General features: G+C 40.2%; 1 protein-coding gene across 1 annotated transcript in view; it reads right to left on the bottom strand.

The window, feature by feature from the left end:
- The window catches only part of KCTD1 (potassium channel tetramerization domain containing 1), a 174,116-nt gene that overhangs the window by 142,208 nt on the left and 7,989 nt on the right, over positions 1-23,919 (bottom strand). The window lies entirely within an intron of this gene.

Genomic DNA, 23,919 nt, shown 5'->3' with positions numbered 1-23,919 from the left:
AAAACCTAGTGCACAGTATGCATTCAATAAGTATTTACTAAATGAATGAACACATATTTGCTGATTTCCTACTCTGTGTAAAGGCACTGGAGGGGACTATGGTATGAATCACTCCAGTCTTTTCAAGGAGTTTATCTTCTACGAGGAAAACAAGCACAAAAATCCAGGACTATACTACAAAGGCAAAAGAATGGATTAAATAATGTATTTTGAAAGCACAAGGAAGGAGGGGTGAAGAGAGGCAGAGTGGCTTTTGAGTTGACCCTTACAACAGAGGTTTGATGACCCTTACCACAGAAAGGGGACGGCTGGGGAGTCCTGCCTGAAGATACAGAACGAGGGGCATTTGGAGCCCTAGGAGAAACGGGCCTGTTTTGGACCTGCGAGGAGAAAAGCGTGGCAGGGATTGTGAAGGTGTAGCAGGAGATGTGGCAAGAATGGAGGTTTTAGGCCTGATTGTAGAAAGCCAGAAAAGGCTTTTAAAATTTATCTTAAAGGAGTTAAGTAAGGTAGTGTTTTAAAACCATCGTTAGCTAGTCCATCTCCTATCCAGGAAACCTGGATGTTTATCAGCATATATTGAACTGAACTCATCAATGTGGTTACTATGCTTATCTTGTTCCCCTAAATAAATGAACTGACACTCTTTGTCCTAATAATTATATTAATAATACATACCCTGAAAGTGTTGCTCTACTGTAAGAGTGATTAAGAGCTTTTGCTGACAATTTGCTCATTGATTCATTTAGTTGTTGTTGTTGTTGTTGTTGTTGTTGTTTTTAATAATAAACTTACCTTACATGGGATCTTCATTTATGTTTCTGTACAAAAAGGAACCCAGCATTTTCCTGAGGAAACCTGCAGATCTGGACATATGTGCCCAATGAATTTGATGCAATCAGTAGAAGGAGAGAACCGTGAAGTGGGACATATTCTCTGCACTTGAGCAGAGAAACATTCTGGACCGGTGGAAACCTTAATGATTATCAAAGTTTTGTAAACAACTTCCCATCCCATCCCATCCCTTCTCACCCCATCCAGCTCAAACCAATCCCATCACTTTATAGATGAGAAGCTAAGGCTCCACAGATGGAATGACTGGGTCAGTGGCTCCCAGCTGCACAGTGGCTGAACCAAACCTATGAGTCACGTCAGAGCTCTTTCTACCCCTCTCATCTCTGGACAAAAGCAGGTTATGTCAGGGCTACTGGAAACCACAGCATCAGTGTGGCCACTCTGCTAGTCTGTCGAGTTTTGAGGAAGGGATTGTTGGTGGAAGAAGAGAGAGAAGAATTAAATAATTGAAGAAATAAATAGTATCAAGCATTTTAATGTTCAAATGAGGATCTATTGTGAGTAGAGTGCAAAATTGACTGGGGTTTTAAAGCTGAGCCAGGAGACGTCAAGAAAATGTCTGCTTTGGGTGAGCTCCTCCAGTCTCTGTACCCTGTCCCCATAAAGTGCTGGTCACTTACAAAGTTTGAGATGACGTTTACTACCCCACTGTGACTGGAATATGAACACTTATCTGTTCTGAAATGGGAGTGTTTTTGCTGGATGGAAACAAGGAGATCCCAAGGATAGGAACAGGACTCTAAAGAAAACATTACAGCACTAGTTTATAGAAGTAGGAATTTAAATCCTAAGTGCTTTCAGTTGTCATGGGAGATAATAATTTCTTCTATTTTTAAACTTCTTTCCTCCCCCCCTTCTTGTCCTATTTGGACCTCAGGTGCTGAGTTGGAATTAATCACACTTCTCAACTCATGGCTTATCATCCTGGCTCTGTGCCAGGCCCTCACTCGATTCAGTGACTGATAGATTGATCAAGTACCTTTCATCCCCATCCACCCCTCCTCCCCCAGAGGTTCCTTTTCTTGGTTTTATTGTGAATTTCTTTCTTGTACATATTCTTGCCAGATGTGGATTGTTGCTTGAAGTGCCCATTTCTTTTTTCACTTTGTACTATTCCTTCAAGGCCCATCCATGATATTACATTTACATCTAATCCTTTACTTCTAATGTAACCTAGAACTCCACCACGTTTGCTTATCCATTCTCCCAGTGATGACATAGAGATTGCCTAGTGGAAGGCTATTTCATAGGGAATGGGATGCTCAGTCTAGTCCCATAGGGTTTTACATATAAATTCAATTCGTTGTATTTCACCAATATGGGCAACAAGCGAAACTTATCTCAATTATTATTAGACTGTTAAGTATGCTCTGCCTGACCTTGATTTAGTGGAATAAGGAAGGGAAAGAGGATGGGAATTGTGGAGTTTGTTTTTCTATGCCCACTTCACACCGTTGAGTGGTGGACCCACTCATTTTATACAAATTGGCCATTCCAAGATAATCTTTCAAAGTCACTTCTGTAGGCTGAGTCCATTCAAAAACACTGCTCAACAAATAGATTATGTCTTGAGTACTGTTACACTCACAGTCAAGGAACAGGCATTGCAATAATCCACAGAGCTAGTTATGTCAGCCAAGAGGAATGCATGCTGTCAAGTGCCCGTACAAAGATGTGTATCATAGCTGAAGCTTCTCAACATACTTTTCTCCCGTGCTTTTTCTGGAAAGGAAAGTCTCTCAATAGTCACGGTAACTAACAATTTAGCTTTTGAAATATGATATGGGAAAATCAGGATAAACAAATAAGAGTCTTTGGGATACTTATTGAGCTAAAAATATGAGAAACCAAATGGGATACTGTTTTATAAATGATGAGAGGTATTTTAAGTAGCCAACAATATAATTTTAATGCATTTATTTTTTTGAACTATGCCACAGTCTCCTGTGTGGTAGAGAATGGCTTTGGCATTTAAAATGTGGTGTCCAAGTCTCCCACATGTTGGTTATAATAGAACCCAAAGTTGGATAAGGCAAGAGAGGGTGTGGGTGGAAGAGAGAATTTAGCTTAATGTATTTGTTTTTATCCCAAACAGCTGAGAACTTGGTGTTAAACACTGAGGGACAGATAGACAAGGAGGGAAGGAGGACGCGAGGGAGAGATGAAAAGAGAAGAGAGAAAAAATAGTAAGAAAGAAAAAAAAGGAGGAAAGACAGAAAATCTATGTGAACTTTTGAAATACAGCGCTTCTTAACACAGTCCAGATACGCAGTGCTTCTTTGTTGACTGCTTCTTCTTATGCCTGAGTATCAAGACTATCTTATTGAGGAAAAAACCTTGAACTTGGATAAATATGAAGACCTCAGTTAAGAAAAATAGACCCTGGGGTGGCTGGATGGCTCAGTTGGTTAGAGTGCGAGATCTTAACAATAAGGTTGCCAGTTCAATTCCCACATGGGATGGTGGGCTGCACCCCCTGCAATTAAGGATGGAAAACAGCGACTGGACTTGGAGCTGAGCTGTGCCCTCCACAACTAGATTGAAAGACAATGACTTGACTTGGAGCTGATCGGCTCTGGAAAAACACACTGTTCCCCAACATTCCCCAATAGAATAAGAAAAAGAAAAAAAGGAAAAAAAAGAAAAATACACTCAAGGCCATGTGACCTTGAGCAAGTCTTTTGATCTTTCTAAATCTTATTTTTTTCTCTTGTACAATATGTAGGACAAGTATCTTACAAGGGATTGTGCAGACTAGGTGAAAGCTCTTGGAAATTGTTAAGTGTTATACAAGTATAAGGGATTCTCACAGGTTCAAAAGAAGTTCTACCTTCAAGTAAGTTAACTGAATGGAGTAGGGAGATGAAACAGCACACTTTGTTTTAGTACTGCTGTATGATGAATTATGTTGTCTGTGTGCTTTCAGACAACCCTGCCAAGTGGACTGGAGCTCATGCTGCGGGGACTGGGTGAGTTCCACTTACCACCTCTAACTCCATCTTTAGAGACCCAGGAGTCAAGGACTCAAGGAAACACATTATTGGAATAAACAATACCTCACTTCATCTTATACACTCAGCTCCTCAGACAAAGATAAATGCAAATGGGAAGGAACTTAAGGCAAGAAAGTGTTTCCAGACTGACCCTGTTGACCCATTTTATTTACCATCCTGTACAAGACCTGATGTGCTGCAAATCCACTTAGTGTTCTGTTTCAACTTGGTTTCCAAATTGGTGGTGTTGTTATTTAGAATTAAAGTCGCTGCATTTCAAATTGACATTTGGGAAGTTCTACATAGAAGAAGTACATTTTTGTTTGGATGGTTCCCTTTTCAGTGTTTCTTTAAGATAGGAAGATCAGCATTTTACAATCCTCCATAAAAAGCCAGTGCCTATTTCTTTTTTGCCATAGATGGAAGTTCTATACATCCTCTGCCCTCCTTGAATTTTTGCATAATTAGTGTCCATTTTGAAGAATTAGCTTAATCGATACTGTCTTGATCTCGAATTTTCAGTACTACAAAAAAAAGTTAGTCTAGCTATGTGTGAATATATGCATATGCCTTTGTTGTGATATTGTGACTTATAAGAAATATATACAGTATTGGTCTTCATTCCCATTTCTGGCACAGAGCTCCTAAAACCATTGGAATTTCTTAAGTGTTGAGAACAATAAAGGTGCCCTGTGTCATATTAATGAGGTGACCTTTGGACCTCACTGAAGGATGGGAGGCTGGTTGCCAGGAGAAGCAACCATGTGATTAGAGGGTTGGAACTTTCAGTCCCGTCCCCTGACCTCTGGGGAGGGAAGAGGGGCTGGAGGTTGAACCAATAGCCAATGGCTAATGATTTAATGAACCGTGCCTAAGTAATGAAACCTCCATAAAAACCCAAAAGGACAGGGTTAAGAGAGCTTCTTCTGGGTTGCTAAAGGTATGGAGGTGCTGGGAGAATGGCTCACCCAGAGGAAATGGAAGCTCCATGTCCTGTCCCCATGCTCTGTTCTGTGCATCTCTTCCATCTGGCAGTTCCTGAATTATACCCTTTTATAATAAACTGGTAATCCAGTAAGTAAATCTTTCTGAGTCTGTCAGCTGTTCTAGCAAATTAATCAAATCCGAGGAGGAGGTCCTAGGAACCTCCAATCTATTGCCAATGTGTCAGAAGCACAGGTGACAACCTTGACATATGACTGGTGTCTAAAGGGGAAAGGGGAGTGTCTTGTGGGACTGAGCCCTTCCTTCACTTGTGGGATCTGATGCTATCTCTGGGTAGATAGTGTGAGAACTGAATCAAATTGTGGGACAAGCTCGTGTCCGAGAGTTGCTGATTGGTGTGGAAAACCACTCACTCCCCCCACACATTGGAATTGGGTGCAGAAAATTTTGGTTGTTTACACACTATTTAGTGTGCCCGAAGTAGACGCTAAACTCCTTTTGGATAGGAAATTGAACTGTGTAATTTTTTGTCAGGTCAAAAATATCAAACATCAGCAATTTCATATGGTTCAACCCATTTTATAACGTCATCTTTAGTGATACTGTAGTCCAACTCTGCCACGAGCTATCCAAATGCATTGGTCATGGTTCCAGAAAAATACCCTTTGTGGAACCTGGGCCCTCCAAGGAAATGTTCCTTTGTAATGAAACGTATCTGTGATCACCTGACTGTCCCCTAAATTAGTGGTGGGTAGCAAATTATTTTTTCAAAATCACTATGCAGTTTAACATTTGTTTGAATTTAGGCTTGGATGCTGCTTTTAAATTTTATGCACGTGACTGGTTTTTAGTACTATGATTTGAGAAGAGTGATGTCTTTTTAGTGAATGTGTCACGTAGGCCCAAAATTACTGACCACTTTTGATAGAAGTCATGACTACCCAATTACTCATGAGGGAGGCACCGCTAGTCATCCCTCTTGCCCAGTAACTCGCTGGTGGAATTGTCTTCCTGTGCCTGACTGAAAGAGGAGGACAAAGCAGTGCTCCCCATGGATTCTGCAGCCATCCTGATGCCAGGATTATGAACTTGGCCCCCAAACTACTTCCTAGCATACTATCTGCCAGGAATGGTGAGAATAAGAACCTTCCCTGGGCTCAGGGCTTCCTTGCCCTCCAGAATGGTAAAGTGGCTGTAGATTTTACTCAATGTAAAGGCACACTTTTCAGTTAATTGTTTATTTTTCATCTGGAAGAAAACAGGTAATGCTTCATACTCACTTTTTTCACCTGTAAAACAAGGACCCAGACTAAACAATTTCTAAGGTCATTTTTAGCAAACACCATATGGCTGACCAGTGACTTTTCGTTGGTAAGGTGTTAATACACCTGTTACATGTGTGCACACGTGCGTGCGCGCACACACACACACACACACCTTTTATTCATAACTCTGATTTTAATTATAATTTCCCATATAACGTCTCCATGCAAGTTTCTTTCAAAGAGTGAAAATAAATCTTTGTATGAGCAATACACATTTTGTGAACAACTTCATCACAGCTAAACCAAATTTCTTTAAACATGCCAAAGGCACCAAGAAGGACGACTTGAAAGTTCTAAAGGAAGAGTTTGCATTTGGAAAAAAAATAGTAAAAAAGTATCTGAGTGATTTCTTAAGTGGTGAAATCCCCCTTTTGCCCCTTTTCTTGAGTTTTAAAAATAGCATAAATGGAATCTTACTCAACTTTCTATAAGAAAACATACCTTTAGGCTGAGAGACTACATTACAAATTTCATACTAAAGAATTATTTTTTTGGTGTGGGGGGGAAGTCTGGGGTGGAGTTATAAGAGCCTCAAGATAGAGGCTTCTAATTAAATTGCCCTCTCAACCAGAACTGCAGAGTATACGCTATAATCACCACAATTCGGTTTAAATCTGGGACAGAATGATAATTTTGTTAGTTCAGAGGTTTTTAAACTATGGCTCATAACTGCTGGACAGTTTCCGATGATTTTTCAAAGTTCTGCAAGGCGTGTGTATTTGCTGGGGGACCAGGGGACTTTTGGTAAATGAATAAATAAGAAAGATTTCACAGTCTCAGGAAGTTTAAGTAGGTCTCCGATGATCAGGAAGTGCTGTCGTTGTCTTTCTGGCTTTGCAGATGACAACAAATCCACAACAGATTATTAGGGAGGATGTTTTAAATGCATTCCCTACTAATGGTAATGGATTTGCCCTTATTCACCTGCACCCTTCATCCCAGTTTATCCGCAGGGTGGGCTTAGGAAGTAAAAGCTGATACCTGAAGTAGGAAAGGGGAAACAGATGAGACAGGTCCAACCCAAGAGCTTGGCCTCAGCCCAAGCCAATGACCTGAGCTAACCGGTCAAAGGCAAAACAGATCGTTCACTCATTCATTTACTCAATAATCTTGATTGAGTTCAATGTGCTAGATGAAGGGGATACCGAGGCAGCAAAGATGCCCAGGATTAAGGAGCTTACATTCTTGGGGTCTTGGGGGGAGTAGATGTTAATGGATAAACTTAGACGTAATATGTTAATTAAAATTGTCATAAGAGCTATGATAGAAATGTCAAGATTTACTGAGAACGTAGAACATGAAAACAGAGCCTAGTTAAGCAGTGAGCCCAGGATAAGCTTCACTGTAAAAGAAGCATTTAAGCTAGAACCAAGGATGAGAAGGAAAGTTGACCATGCTGTGGGATCAGCATTCCAGTCAGGGACCAGCAAAGGGACAAAGTCCGGGCGGTGGGAAAGACATTGGCTCTTTCAAGGAACAAAAAAAGGAGCCCAATCTGTCTAGAGCAGTGGTTCCAAAGTGTGGTCCATAAAACGCTGAGAGTCCCCAAGACCTTTTCAGGAGGTCAGCAAGGTCAAAACTGCATTCATAATAACACTGAGATGTTATTTATTTATTTTTTTTAAATTAAAGTTTATTGGGGTGACAATTGTAAAGTTACACAGATTTCAGGTGTACAATTCTGTAATACATCATCTATATATCACATCGTGTGTTCACCACCCAGAGTCAGTTCTCCTTCCATCACCATGTATTTGATCCCCTTTACCCTCATCTACCACCCCCTCTCCCCCGAGATGTTATTTTGTTTGTTTGTTTGTTTTTACTGTGTTGACATTTACACAAATGGTGAAAAAGCAAACAGTGAGTAAAACTGCAGGTATCTTACTGATAGTAAAGGAAGGCAATGACACCAAAAGGTAGAAGTGGTTACTGTTTTTCACTGCCACACCCTCAGTTTTAAAAAATGCCTGTTCACTTAAGAATGTCCTTGATGAAGCAGTAAAAATTATTAGTTTTATTAAATCTCAACCCTTGAGTACATGCCTATTTAACATTCTGTGCTGCTAACTGGAAAGTATGTATAAAGCACGTCTGCTGCATGCTGAAGTATGAAGGTTGTCTCAAGGAAAAGCATTTGTGTAAATGACTTGTGAGCTGCACTAGCCACTTTTCATGGAATGCCATTTTTACTTGAAAGAACAATTCAGACACAGCATTATTATTAAGACTTGGGTAACTAGCAGACATTTTCTTAAAGATGAATGAAGGACGCTTACCACTTCAAGGACAGCAACTGACAGTATTTGTTGCTAAAGATAAAAATTAAGTTTTCAAGTAGAATTTTGGAAAGCGTGTGATTTGCTACTGTGATTTTGCTATCTTCTCAATACTTATACTTTCTGATAAGATTGATGGTGATAATATTCTAGGTACCTGTCAGACAATATAATCACTAATTGTTCCACAGAAATTTATCAGAACCTCCTTTGTGAAAAACTGCATTTTATTTATAAATATACAAAAATTCTAATTAGACTAAAATCAAGCACCATACCTGCAAACCAGGTAGGGTTTATTTCAGGAATGCATAAGTATTTCAGTATAAGGAAAGTAGCTAACATATCAGTACTTAAATGAGAAAATGAATATGAGTTTTATCAATAGATGCTTAAAAAATATTTGATTCAATACAGCAGACTAATAAAACGCGGGCTAAAATATGACCAAAAAAACACCCCACTTAAATATAACAAAAATATTTCCAAAACCCCTCTACTAAATGTCTTAATGGCAACACTAAGACCATTTCATTTAAAAACAAGATCTAAACAGGAAAGCCTCTTATGACCATTACAATTTGATTTTGTCTTGGGAAATCTGGTGAATATAATGAAAATAGAAAATGAATAACTGGAATAAACACTTGAAAAGAGAAATAAATACTGTGTGTTTTTGCTGGTATGAAAATCTAAGAGATCCTAGTGTTTTTCTTTTTAAATCACTAGAATTAATAAGAGAATTTAAGAATCAGAGAATATAAGATAAATACACATAAATTATTACCTTTTATTTATTCTAATAATAAGCATGTAGAAATTGAAAAGGGGAAATATTCTACTCATAAAATAGTGAGCAAAAATATCAAGAAATACAGTTAATAATAAAAGTACATCTATATGAAGAAAACTAATCTTATTAAGGGTCACAAAATAAAGTTCGAACAAATGGAAAGAATACCACATTCTTGGATGGGAAGGTAAAATATCATACAATTATTAATTCTCCCAAAAGAAGTATATAAATATAATCCATTACACTTACAATTGCACAGGTTTCCTTTTTGGAGCGGGGAGGAAGTAGATAAAATTATTTTAAACAACATAGGGAAGAATAAATGCTCAACAACCAGGAAAAGAATAAAGAGTAACAGCAACAAGGGAATTGCCTTAGCAAACATCAAAGTATACTATAAGGCCGTTATGAAACAAATATCGTATTGGTATGTGAATGAGAAATAAATCAGTGGAAAAGAAATGAGAAGCCTGAAATAGTCTTGTACACGAGAATTTAAGACACATTATACATCAAATGTGGTAGTTCAATTTAGTGGGACAATAATAAATTATTTAAAAATGATACCAGTATAACTGGCTATCTATCTGAAATAAAATTGCTATTATATTTTATACCATATACAAAAATACATTCCCCAGATATTAAAGTCTTCAGAGTAAACAACAAAACCACAAAGTACTTCAGCAATATCTAGGAGACTGTGTACAATCTAGGGACAAGGAAACTTGAACAAGATTGGAAAACACTGAGACTATAAAAAAAATATATGTATCTGACCACAATAAAACTGTGTATGGCAAAAAATATAAACAAATTCAAAAATATATATGATAGAATTGGTTAAAATATTTGTAATGACCAGTATTTATAATGTAATATGTATATTAACTTATATAATGTAGAAATTAATTATATGGGAATAAATTATGTATGAATTAATATAGGAATTAATTTATATAATATAGAAAGAGATTTTATAAATTGGCAATTCAATAGAAAAATGATCCAAGAACATGAAAAGGCAATTTACAGAAGCACAAATCTACACAGCCAAAAAATGTTTGAATTTGCCATAGTTGGGGAAATACAAATTAAAGTAACAACAGGACATCACTTCATGATCAGCAAGCCAGTCAAAACAGAAAACAACTATAATATATATTATCAGTGGAAATGTAAATTTTATAGCGTTTGGGGAAAGAAATCTAGCATTACCTATTAAAACTTAAAAATTCAGAAAAACATAAACTGTGGTATATACATACAATGGAATATTACTGAGGAATGAAAAGGGATTATTCTACATGCAGCAACATGGTAAAATCTCAAAAACACAGTGATAAAATAATATAGACACACAAAGGTCCAGATTGTGTGATTTGATATATTCCAACTTTTAGAACAGGGAAAACTAATCTGCAGCATTCAAACACATGTATCAGGATATTTAATTAAAGCACTATTCAGAGTGGCAAAAAACTGGAAATAAATTGATTACAGAATGGGTAATTATAGCCCATATCAAGGACTAGTATACTGCCAATGAAAAAGAAAAAGAAAGGGATAGAAGTATACCAGTTGGCTTGGAGGGAATTTCTACCAAGTATTGTTTATAAACAAGGTGCAGAAAAGTACAACAATATAATCCCATGTTTGTGAAACAATGACCCCCATCTCTATATCTAAATGTCTATATATGTGTATATGTATGGATGAAAATATGGAAGATACATATTAAGTATGTATACATGGTCTACAAGGGACGGGGAATGGAAGAAGGAAAAGAAGGGAAAGGGAGCATCAAGCTAAAAGAGTAAAGGCTGAGCTAAAAACATGTGAGGTGTGATCAAACAATACAGTGAATGTTTAAATAAAAAAATTGTTACAGTAAAAGACACATTGCCATTAATCACCCTCAAAATACACCTTCTTGCTTCGAACACGCTCATCCCATCTTGCTACTTTCTGAAGCAGTTCTGGAAGTCCTCTTTCGTGAGTGTCTTTAGTTGTGCTGGTATGGTTGTCTCAATGTCCTGAATCGATTCAAAATATTTACTTTTCATGGTCATTTTGACTTTGGGGAAGAGCCAGAAGTCGCATGGTGCCAGATCTGGTGAATAAGGTGGATGAGAACACACCATAATGTTTTTATTTGACAGAAAGTGTCGTACCAGAAGCGATGTGTGACACCAAGCCTTTGCGTTGTGGTAACAAAATACAGTGAATGCTGCTGCCAAGTGCCATCCAGCGGAAAAACCGAAATCGCCAATACGGGAAGCAGTGTGTGGAACCTTAGTAACAGTATGTAACAAGTTTCAACTTGTTTGGTGCAGCCAGTCAGGTGTGACCTACGGTTGAGAGAAGGTGTGTTTTAAAGTGCGCACTAAATCATCCTCCATCATGACAATGCTCCGTGTCACACATCGCTTCTGGTACGGGAATTTCTGTCAAATAAAAACATTACAGTGTGGCCTTATCCACCTTATTCACAAAATCTGGCGACTTCTGGCTCTTCCCCAAAGTCAAAATGGTTTAGGACATGCAGGCAATCACCACAGCGCAACTAAAGACACTCCTGAAAGAGGACTTCCAGAACTGCTTCAGAAAGTGGCAAGAACGATGGAATAAGTATGTTCGAAGTGAGGGGGGAGTATTTTGAGGGGGATTAATGGAAATGTGTCTTTTACTGTAATAAATTCTATTTAAATATTCACCATATTGTTTGATCATACCTTATAGTATATATGATATGATTATATTTATGCTTCTGTGCATTTAAAATTTATATTTATAGAGGATTACTCAAAGAAAATGTTGTCTATCTTGTAGATATTTTGAATTTGATCCTTGGATTAAAGTAGACCTTCAGAACTGTGTATTCAGACTACATCATCCTGGTGCTTCTTTATTTTTACTGAATTGAACTTTAGCTTTCTCTATTTAGAAGAAACTAAAGCTGTAAAGCTTAATTGACTTGTGCAAATGAACACAGCTAGAAAGTGGCAAACCAAGGATTTGGACCCAGGCAATCTATCTTAGGTGCAAAATGTAAAGGGTTACTGACAAACGGCTCGGCCTCATTCCTCTCACTCTAATCCTAGCCCCCTTGGATCTCGTCTTTATTGAAAGTTTGATATTTTGCTCAAAGATTTTTCATACTGATTTTTATTTCAAAAATATTGCATTAAAACATTATTTATCTTGTGTGCTGATTTTTTTTTTTTTTGGCACCTCCTTAAATGCTGTGCCCAAGTTAAATGCTGCACTTGCCTCACCCTAATCCTGGCCCTGCTTCTCTCTCCGTCATTAGGCAACTATGTGAAACTAAGCCAAATGCTGTATCTCTGAGGTTCAACTTTCTCACCTATAAAGTGGGGATAATCGTTTCCCTGCACACTTCACAGGGCTGTGGTGAGAAACTAAGAAAACATGAATAAAATAGGAGTATTGCTTGTGGAATGTACATATTTTTGCTATCAGAGTTGCTCATGAAGGGATAAGCAAGTTGAATCCCCCAGACTTGGATGTGCTCCCATGCACTTGGCCTGCTCACACCCATTGCTGGAAAATCCCCTGTAATTCCAATCTTTGTTTGGATGGCAGGGGTGGTAGCCTTCATCAATTGTGCTGTCCTGTGTCTGAGTAAGTGGCACGAGAACATCTCTCTTAAGCTAGAGCAGTGCTTCTCTAACTTGAATATGCACACAGATCTTGTTAAAAACCGCATTCAAACTCTCTTGGTCGGGGGTGGGGCATTTCCAACAGGCTCCCAGTCACCATGTGACTGGTCCATAGACTTCACACACTTTGGGTAGTGAGAAAGTACTGGGCAAGACACACGGTGAATGGGTCAGAAAGACGGAAATGCACCAAAATAACGATAGGACACTACACACCATGGCTGTGAGCATTTTAATTCTTACACGAGCCTTGTAAAGTGGCTTCTATTGTGTTGCTGCCTACTACCTAAAGACTACCAAGAACACACCTCGAGTCGCACAAAGTTAGATGTATTCAGCTTGCTGCAAAGGAGAACACATACCAAGGAACATGAGGGAGGTAGAGGGGTTTGTTACGGAATTTGGGCTTGTGCTGGGGGAGTCTCAGGAGGGTTAAGGGGTAGGTCACCGGTTCTGGCCTGGGTGTCATCCAGGCACAAGGGCAATTTGATGATTGGGCGTCTTCGTAATTTTTTTTTTGTCCAGGAAGACCAAGGATTAAAGACGATTGAACTGCCCCTATAGAAAAGCAGTAGTCACACAAGTTAGTCCAAAGAAGGGGGCATTAATTATGCTTGTGGTTGTAAAGTGTTTTTCTCTTTGTTTTGTGTCATACATAGTCATGAGTGGCCTTGTGGCTGGTTTATTCCAACACGGCAATGGAATGACCTTGTCTGATTATTGTTTTTATTCTGCGAGTGATGTTTATATTCCTTTCAGAGCATTGCAGCCAGCACTGTCCAGATCTGAGCAAGCCAGGCCTTGATCCAGGCCCTGTGTCACAGAGGACCCCTCACATTGGAGCAACTTCCCTGGAATTTTCTAAGTCCCTCCCCAGTCCCTCCCCAATCTTGCCCAAGCCTGTCAGTGCCATCATGCCAGGGTGCTCTGAGCCTGGACTGGAACTCACGTGGGCTTCAAGCCCCATTCTTACCTTCAGAGCACTTTCTGAATCTCTACCCTGAGCATGAGGTCGCCCTAATGCCCTGAGCAGCCTCACGATGTGTGCCTTCTGGGTCATCCTTGGTCCTGTGTCTGGACACTTGTGCCAGGAGTGCAGCCTGTTCCCCTAAATGCGGAAGATGCATGAAGATTCCCAAGTACCATGCAGAAAAAGAAATCAAAGGCCATGTAAGCAGATTGTTCCCACTGGTTGATGCAGCATTTCTTTTGCAGAACTGTGTGAGATTGAGCTGCCAGAATGGTGCTGACGTGCTGATTTGGAGTGCCTCGATTTTTTAATTTTTACATTTAGTGGCGTATTTATTTTATGCATATTTTTATTTTCATTCAAAAAATGTTTAGCTCTATTGAGGTGTAATAGACAAAATTGTAAGATATTTAGTGTACATTGTGGTGATTTGATATACGAATACATTGTGAAAGGATCCCTCCACCCCGTCTGGTTAACACATCTATCACCTCATATATTTACCTTTTTTTTATGAGAACATCTAAGATCTACTCTCTTAGCAAATTTCAATTATACAGTACAGTGTTATCAACTACAGTCACCATGTGACACATTAGCTCCTCAGACCTTATTCATCTTGTGTGTGTGTGTGTGTGTGTTGTGTGTTATTAGTTTCAGGTGCACAAAACAATGTACTAGTTAGACATTTCACCCCTCACAAAGTGATAACTCCTTCCCCAAGCTATTGCCCCTCTGACATCATATCTATCTATTACAATTCCATTGACTCTATTCCCTATGCTGTACTCCATATCCCATGACTATATATATATATATATATATATATATATATATATATATATATATATATATATATTAAATTATAGTTGACATATAATATTATTCAACTTCAGCTTCAGGTGTATAGTGCAGTGGTCAGGCATCTACACTGTCCATGAAGTGGGCTCCCGAATAAGACATGTTCCCTTCTGACACTCTACAAAATCTTTACAACATTGTTGATTGTATTCCCCAAACTGTCTTTCATGGACCTTGTTCATCTTATAGTTGAAACTTTGTACACTTTTACCAACCTCTGCCTACTTCCCCACACCCTACTCCAGCCCTTGGCAACCACTTTTGCACTCTGTTTCTATGAGTTTGACTTTTTTTTCATATTCTACTCAGATTTTTATATAGATGGGTCTCTATAAAAAATATTTGCCTGGGGCCCCACCCATCCAAGGATTGGACCCATCACAGCCTCTCTGGGAGCTGCCAGGGCCATTTTTTACCTTCTCAATTATTATCAACTCCCCTTCACCCCCATAAAGAAGAGGAAACTGAAGCAACTTCCCCATAATGCCATAGCTGGTGGGTGGTGAAGCTGGGACTCAGGTACTCTGATGAGCATGCTCCTGAGGCTGGTGCTCTAGCCCACACACTCCCCCGCCCACCTCACCACCTTGGGTGACTCCAGCTCTATTGTCTAGGCTACGTCGTATACTGATGGTGTTTTGAACATCAATGCTTTTCAAGGTGCTTAAATGGTCTTTAATGTCTTTTTCTGCATGGTACTTGGAAATCATCACTCATCATCCACATTTTGCTCCCTCCTCTTCCTGACTCTATCCCTCCTTTGGGCTGATACTGGTTAGGGGTCCCTTGTGCTCCTCTGGAGCCCCAGTCTGGATTTGTCACAGGATGATGGAAGCACTCCAGAGCATTAACCTTGGTTTTATGTGAACACCAGAGACTGTGAACAACTAAGAATGTCCTCTCAAATGGCACGGGGCCTATCCAGATTGCTGGGGGTGGTGCTGAGGTTAGCTGTGAGGAGGAGGTGCCTGCGTGTGGGCAGGAAAGCGCAATGTGTTAAGTATTCTATTATGGGGGCAGCCCACCTAGTGTGGTCACCCTTCCCCCTGCTGATTTCAAGAACTAGAAACAGAACGAGGGTGGGCCATGACTAAGAGGCTCAGCATCCTTTCAGCAGAGAGAGGTAGCCCTGTAACTTCCGTGGGATGAGCTCTGTTTTCTTCAGTTGGAGAAGATTCCAGAACACCAAAGTATAAGGAAGGCTCCTCTGTGCGAGTCCAGTGGTCAATCCACCTTATAGGCAGTATCTTCAGTGGAAAGAGTATCAACTTTGGAGTCTACTGATTTGGGCTGGAATACCGGCAATGCCAGTATGTGAGCGATGCAGCCTGTGAAAGTTACATAAGCACTCTGTGCCTCAGTTTCCTCATCTGAAGAGTGGGGATAATAATTCCTCCCTCAAACGGTTGTTGTGAGGTTTGAATAAGAGGACAACAGTACAGTGAGGTACCGAGTACGCTGTAGTAATTGTTATCATTCTTTGTGTCTTAGGCTGCTCTATTGAGGACAGTCTGAGATCATGGGCTGACTCTCCCTGGTGTCACTTCAAAATGTTAGGGAACTCTCTCCCACACATATGTCGTAGTTTGATTTGAAAAATTAGTTACAAATCAATCATCTGTCAATATGTCCCAAACCTTCTGCACCCATTTTCTATTTTCAGCCTATCATGAAGTTCAAATGCTGTGCAGCCTGCTGGTAATACAGAAACTTGACTTGTCCCAAAACTGCCTCTCTCATGGGTCAATGATGAATTGGTCCAAGTTCACTCGGTTCCTAACCTTCATAATTTCATCGACACTTGAATATCTTCTTTTTCTTTTTTTAACAATTTATTTATCTCTCAACACAGTTTTTCTGGTAGCTTTGAGACTTTCTTAAAGTGAATCTGCAAAAACATTTCAGGGCTGAACATACCCTCCTGTTTTCTTTCTCACCCTCAGTGTTTCTGTTCTGGTGGTGTTTTGTGGACTATTTAAGATGTGGAAGTTTAGCTCGCAGCCCTTGTTTTGGGGGCCCAAGAATCTGGGTTTGAATCATGTCTCTACTCTTATCTGTCAGCTGTGTGGCTAAGTGTAAGATGGGTGTGACATTAATACCTGCCACTAGGCTGGTGGGGGTCACAGAGCCCTTTTGGGGAAGTGCTCGGCAGGGTGGCGCAGGGCAGAGCCCAGGCACAGGAGCTGTGGTGGCCCTGAGAGCTGTCTTCACTGGCCAGTCCACTTTAGAGCAAAGCCACGTTTCCTCTGGCCTCAACTCCTGCCAACTGCCTCTTACCTGACTTCCTGGCCTCCCCGCACTACCCATTTTGCACACTTTTGTTCTTAAAATGTGACTTTAATTATGTTGTTCTTCTACTCAAAACAGTCTTCAAAAATCCCTCTTGATTTATGTTGTGTTTAGAGCCCTGCATGGAATAGCTTCCCAATTTCCTCCCTCCCTCTTCTCACCCTCCTTTACCTCCACATCCTTCCACCTGTCTTCAAACATCAGAGGATCTTACAAATATCTGGAGATGCCAAAAGGGCTGTGACCCAGCGCACAGACTTGGGGAGCTCTCTGTCCAGTTGGCAAGGGATGTGACGAGGCCCAGAGAACCCAGGGAACCCAGGGGGAGAAACACAACACTGCCAGAGAAGCTGAAATCTGAACTGCATCTCCACATGTGAACGGGGGTCCAGGTGGGGGTGTTTAAGTCAGAGGAGATGAAAGTTCTTGGGAAAAAAGGACACAAAAAAGAGAAGATGATGGAAGAACACACCATTTGGGGGCAAAGAAGTCTCGAGAGGCTGACGCCAGGGGCATAAATGGGATAGTGAGAGGTAACACCAGGAAATGAAGGTGCAGGGACTCCCTAGGCCAGCCCAGGGCTTTGGGGTTAGCCTGGGGGCAGTGGGAAGTCACTGAACTTTCCTAAGCAAGGATGTAATATCATGTAACTTCCAAAGAAAAGATCAGTTTAATGATCATAAAAGGATTTCACGGTTATTACAAAGAATTGAAAAAATATAGAAAATATAGAAAAGTGAAAATTAGAAAATAAACGTCCTATAGCCCAGTGGTAAACATTGATGACATACTGTATTTACTTCTTAATCTCTTGTGACTATTGTGTAATGAGTAGTTACTATGTGCCAGGCTTACTATGTGCAAGACTTACTATGTGCCAGGCATTGGCTTGGCATTCTGCTACTAGAACTCTCCATAGGCAGTCCCAGAGCTGAGACTCATCTATTCATTTTCCTTTTCTCATTTCCCCATTGATCTCTATTGGTTGTCCCTCCATCTTCTTCACTCCCAATTAAGGACCATCCCCTCATCCTAGAACTCAAGGTGCAGTCTTTTCTGTATGCCATGTTTGCCTATCCATTTAACTCTTTGTAGGTATTCACTAATCTGGTGGGATTAAAATGGGTATAGCCTGTTCCACGCCCTTTCTATCAGCACGGAACTCAGCAGTTTCACTAGTCCTCCAGATAACTATAATGGCAGGTGACACATCTCCACCAAGAGCGTCACAACTTCATCTTGAGTTCCTTCAATCCTTGTAGGTTTCATATAGAGCCAAAAAGAATCCTCGTGTGTGTGTGTGTGTGTGTGTGTGTGTGTGATGAGCAACAGTAATAATTACGATGACAACGACATTGGTATTAGTAACTACCATTTTCTGAGCACTTAATGTAAGCAAGGCCCTATGCAAAGTGCTGTATAGACATTGGTCCATTTAATCTTCCCTTCCCTGTCTGTTATTTTTCCATGCTCTGTGAAATCTCACGGTTGCTCTTACATGACTGCAATGCTAGGTGGAAAGCTTTGGCCTTCCCTAAGGGGGTGTCATGGGAATAGACTCAGGAACTTTCCATGATCAGCACAGAAGCTTTGGAAGAAATTTCTGGCAGCAATGAAGTGACATGACCCGATCCTGCCTTACTTCTACCTGTTATCACCTCTCCCTCAGAAAGAGTGACTGGGGTCTGAATGCCACAGGTCAACTTGGGGAAACAATGACACTTGAATTGCCCCCAGAGATCCAGTGCCTGTGGGGCATGTGTCTGTGACAATATTCTAATACATAAGCAATGCTTGATGAGATTCTAATTAAATTAAAAAGAGAAGCTAAGAGTTCAGGAAGGAAAGTGTCCTTAAAAAGAATAAAGCGTTCTCCCAATCTTGATTTTTCCAGTTACACTCTTGCTTAGGACTATTACCATTTCAGTTGGAAAGTCGTAGAAAACCAACAGTGTTGATGTAGAAACATAGAAAACAGAGCAATAACTACTCCCCATTTCCCTAAATTGTTTGAAAAAACATTTAGTTGAGAAAATAAAAAAAGGGAACTTCACTGAGGGAAATGATTGGATTCAGGAACGAGCAGAGATTAAGTTTGTTGTTTTAGATCAGTTAAGAGGCATGAAATATTGGAAGACTGCAGAGGTTCTGGTCCCAAGAGAAGTTAGAACACCCTAGGTTTTGCAATGCTGCTGCATTTTGAAACAGCACAGGAACACACACTAAAATAAAAGGTGACTTGAAAAGTACAACCTGCGAGGGAGGGGAGGATGCAGGGAGGTGAGAAGCCAGATTGTGGTGGACATGAGGCATGCAGAAGTAGCTGTGTGCTGGCAGTGAGGGGAGACAGGAAACAGAAGCATGGGGCAGAGAGGTTGTCTGTTTCATGTTGAAGGATGGCGTCTTAGTCAGTTTGGGTTGCTATAACAAAATACCACAGACAGGGTGGCTTAAGCAACAGAAATTTATTTCGCACAGTTCTGGAGGCTAGGAAGTCCAAGACCAAGGTTTTGGCGACTTGGTTTTGGCGATTTGGTGAGGGCTCTCTTTCTCGCTTGTAGATGGCTGCCTTCTAGCTGCATGCTCACATCACTTCTTTGTGCCTCAGAGGAGAGAGTGGGCTCTTTGGTGCTTTTTCTTATAAGGAAGCTAATCTTATTGGATCAGGGCCCTACCCTTATTACCCCATTGACCCTTAATTATACCCACAAAGACACTATCTCCAAATACAGTCACATTGGGGGTTAAGGCTTAAATATCTAAATTTGGGGGGACACAGATGGATTGTTGTGCAAATGGTTGAAGGCTAAAGGGAAGAGGCCAATGGAGAGAGGAAAGTGAGACACTGAGGAGGGTCAAAAGGAAAGGAAGAGAAGACTAGAGGAGCCATGGAGGGGATTTTTGGTTTCGGGGAGTGGACCTCAGTAATTCATGAGGCCAGTTTATCTGATAAGTGGGAATGGGCTTGGAATTTGAGAAGAGTAATAAGATCCAGAACAGCCTCTGTGGGGAATGAAATAAATTAGTTGGGGACTGCTGTGTAATATCAAGGAACCAGCCAAGGAGAGTTAACACGATTGCCATCCACATAACAGATTTAATGTCACCTTTTTCTGGAAGTCTCTACTGACCACACCTTTTAAATTTTCTGCATAGCACTCAATCATATCTTGATTAAGTTCTTATGTCCCTACTAGGATGGTAAACTCCATGAGACCCTCAGTCTTTTTGCCTTGCTCGTTGCTGTATTTCTAAGGCTTAGGGTAGTGCCTGGCACAGTAAAAACCAAAGAAATCTCCACTGAGTAAACAGATGAATGGCTGCAATGGCACCCATGAGAAGAATTACGTGACATTCTACTTGTGTCATTCAGGTTCCCAGGATTAAAAGTGTGTGTGGGGGGGCGGGAGGGGGTGTTATGCAGGAATGACAAGGTGGAAATGACAGGGCCATATGATGCAGGAATTAAGGGTGCTAGTGAGCACACTGTGGACATGTGGTCCATTGAGCCCAGGATGAATGAGGAAGGAGAGATGATAAGAGAAGCAGGGAGGGAGGGAGATAGGGAGGATCATAGAGCTGGGAAAAGAGGAAGCAGGGAAAAGTCAAAAGGCAGGTTTAGTGGGAATGAGTAAGACTATAAGATGCTCTGGTCAAAAGGAGAATGCTGGAGGGGGAGACAGCTGAGTTGGAGAAGTGCTAAGTGATGAAAATATCCAACTGTGTCCATGGCCCGTGGTTGCCAATAGGAAGTGGAAGGTGAAAGATACTGAAGTTTAGCCCATGAAGGCATCATGAGGCAGGGCAGCCTTTCCTAATGTGTTCCAGGAATAGTAATTCTGAGAGTTGATTGGTATTCACAGAATAAAGGGCTCTGTGGCCAAATACGTTTAAAAAACATGAGTTAGAAAAACGATTCACATATTGTAAGGCTTCTACAAATCTTTAAAAGACTTTACAAGAGGGTACAGTGTTTCCTAAATTTATTTGACCGATGAATTCTTTTTATGTCCCTCCAGGAGTATCTCTAAGGTCTCCTGTTTCGTGTGAACAGAGGTTCTCAAAGTGTGGTCCTTAGACCAGCAGCATCAGCCTCCATTCGGAACCTGTTAGAAATGCAAATTCTCAGGCCCCATCCCAGACCTATGGGTATCTAATCAGAAACTTGGGGTGGAGCCAGGAATCTGTGTTTTAACAAGCTCTGCAGGCAATTCTGATGCATACTGAAGTTCATAACAACCAAGCTAGAAAATACTTTGTAGAAGACTTAATTCATGTTCATCTTTGGGAAAGACTATTGGCTAAGGAGTGGGATAAGTCATTCATGTTAATGCTAAAGTCACATAGTATATGACTGCATGAGCTGAAATGGAGAAGAAAAATGTGTATCCAATAGTAATGTGCAAATGAAGATTGAAAAATTTAATACTAGCCTAATTAACAAATCACATCGAAATATTAATAAAAATGACTTTGCATTACCTATTCCTTTGGATTATTCATACTGTTAGGTCCCTCTCTTAGCATGAATCAAGAGTGGATGTTTCTCCAATATACTGTGTCAAGTTGTTGGTGGGGGGGCGAGGGAAAGAAAATGAAGTTGAAATTTATTTCCTTTCTTTTCCTTTTTCCATCCTTTGACAGAGTTACAAAAAAGTAATTATGAGGCCAAAAGGTAGACATCGGTGGAAATAAGAGAAGATAGATCATAGGGAAACTATATCATCAGCTCTTGAATAACCAAAAACTGACCCTAAGTACCTGTATTATATGTGTGTCTATATATATTCATATTTAAAAACTGATTTTAAAAGCAATTATTTGCAAAGAACTTTATAAATAGATCAGTTCAGAAGTACTTTATCCACTTCCATATAAATGGTTATTCCATTAAAACAAATTTATCAAAAGGTGTAATTTTCAAGTGTCAAAAAAAGTACCCTACTCCTTAGCAGAATAATTTGGAAACATGTTTATCATACATTTACAGTTTGCAGCAGAAGAGCAGTAAAAAATAACTCAGATATATGAATGCTTTGAGTGTACAATTTAAAAAACAGCATGACTCTAAAAGGAATCTGGGTGCAGGCTTTCAAAAGTAAAATCTGAATCTAAGTCTAAATCTTAAAATGCATTTTGACTCTGAATTTTACCAGGGATAAAGAAACAAAGACACCCCTTACCCCCTGAATAATTATGTATAGCTAAATGATCGAGTGTTTGAAAGTACTTTAGCTAGAAATATTCTTAGTTTCTAATGCATTTAGACATAAAGACATATCAGAAATGAAAGAATAACATTTGCTAAGATTTGCGTGAGCACAAAAGCTTAATTGAAAGTAAAAATGATGAATGTCCCTGATTTCTTAAGGTGTAAATTTGTAGACCTTCTCTTCTGTCTTTCACTTACTTAGCCCTGGTTCAATGCTCAGCAATATACGTGACAGGCAGGGTCCCCTCGACTCCACTGGTCATGAACTCTTGTGGCTATTTCAACCAAGTGGAGATGAGCTACTCTGCAGGTAGGTCTAGATTGAAACCTGTTTTTCCTATAGAAAACCACCGCAGTTCTCATACAGTTAGTTTGACTCGGGCAACCTTAGAATGACCCATTTCTCTGATACTTTCATCTGTGAAATACAGTACTATACTGCCAGCCGCCGAGGAAAGGCTTCATTCTGAAAATCTGGCCCTCATTTAGAGAGTTGTCTGGGCATACTGCAGAAAGTTTAGTCCAAAGTCGTTAGATTCCAGATTCTAAAACTTGCCTTCCGCGCCAGACTTGCAGTGTCATTTTTGATCATAGAGAAGCTGAGTTAGTTCATACTGCAGGTGAATTTCTTTCACTGCCCTGCGTTCCTGGCTGTGCTAAGAGCTGGCCCCCATGTAGGAGAGGAAGGCAATGGGCAGTGAGCGAAGCACCTGGATCTTGTTACTTGCTCGTTAAAAGATGAGTGATGACTCTCAGAAGAGGAAAGCAGTGGTAGAGAGGAGTGGGACCAAACCCAATCTTTGTGGGCCATTCACCATTTCTGAAAATCGTTCTGAGGCTATAAATATCTAAGGGACCTGACATAAATTTTAAAGGGTAAGGCATTTAACATTTTTTCCCATACCTTCTTTTATACAATTGGAACATAACCCCCATATACTGTACTCTCATTGTTGATTTATCTCTAAATCACTCTGGCAGTTACAGAATGGCTTACCCTCTAGCACTTTAATATATTCGAGTTTGCCATTAATTTGTTTTCTTGTGTTTCTTACAGAGTGGGGCACAGAGTAAATGTTTTTTCTTTATTTAGTAAGATGGGGAAAGTAATAGCGTCCACCTTATAGAGTGGCTGAGAGGATAAGAGGCATTAACATGTGAAGTTCCTACTAGCACAAGGAAAGTGCTCCATAATTACCAGCTATTAATAACAATCATTATTAATAAGAAGTAGAAGTGCCTGGGTTAAGAGCATAGACTTGGAAGCCTGAGTGCATTGTCCAAATCCTGGCTCTGTCACTCACCAATATGCGACCCTGGGCAAGTTAATCTCTCTCTGCCTCCATTTCCTCATCTCAGAAATGGGGATACCAATAGTACTGCCCTCACAGGTACTGGATGAGGATTTGACGAGATAAGGTAGTGTAAAGTCTAAAAAAAAAAAACAGCCTAGCACTGTGCTGAAGCATTGTACTGTTACATGTATTTAATTCTCACAACCCTCTGAGGCCGTTGTCATGCTCTCTATTCCAACAGATAATGAAACCAAGGTTTAGCGTCAAAACAGCTAACAGTAGGGCCACAGTTCCAAGCCAACTGGAAGACCAAGCTCCTTTCACCACCCCACACGAGAGGATTCCAGATGGGCCTTCAGTTGCACACAACACTGATCCATTCCCTGGCAGCACTTGCCTGCTTAAAATAGGTTATC

This window comes from Rhinolophus hipposideros, assembly GCF_964194185.1.
Source record: "Rhinolophus hipposideros genome assembly, chromosome: 17".
Taxonomy (NCBI): Eukaryota; Metazoa; Chordata; class Mammalia; order Chiroptera; family Rhinolophidae; genus Rhinolophus; species Rhinolophus hipposideros.
This window is presented reverse-complemented; position numbering and strand designations above follow the sequence as displayed.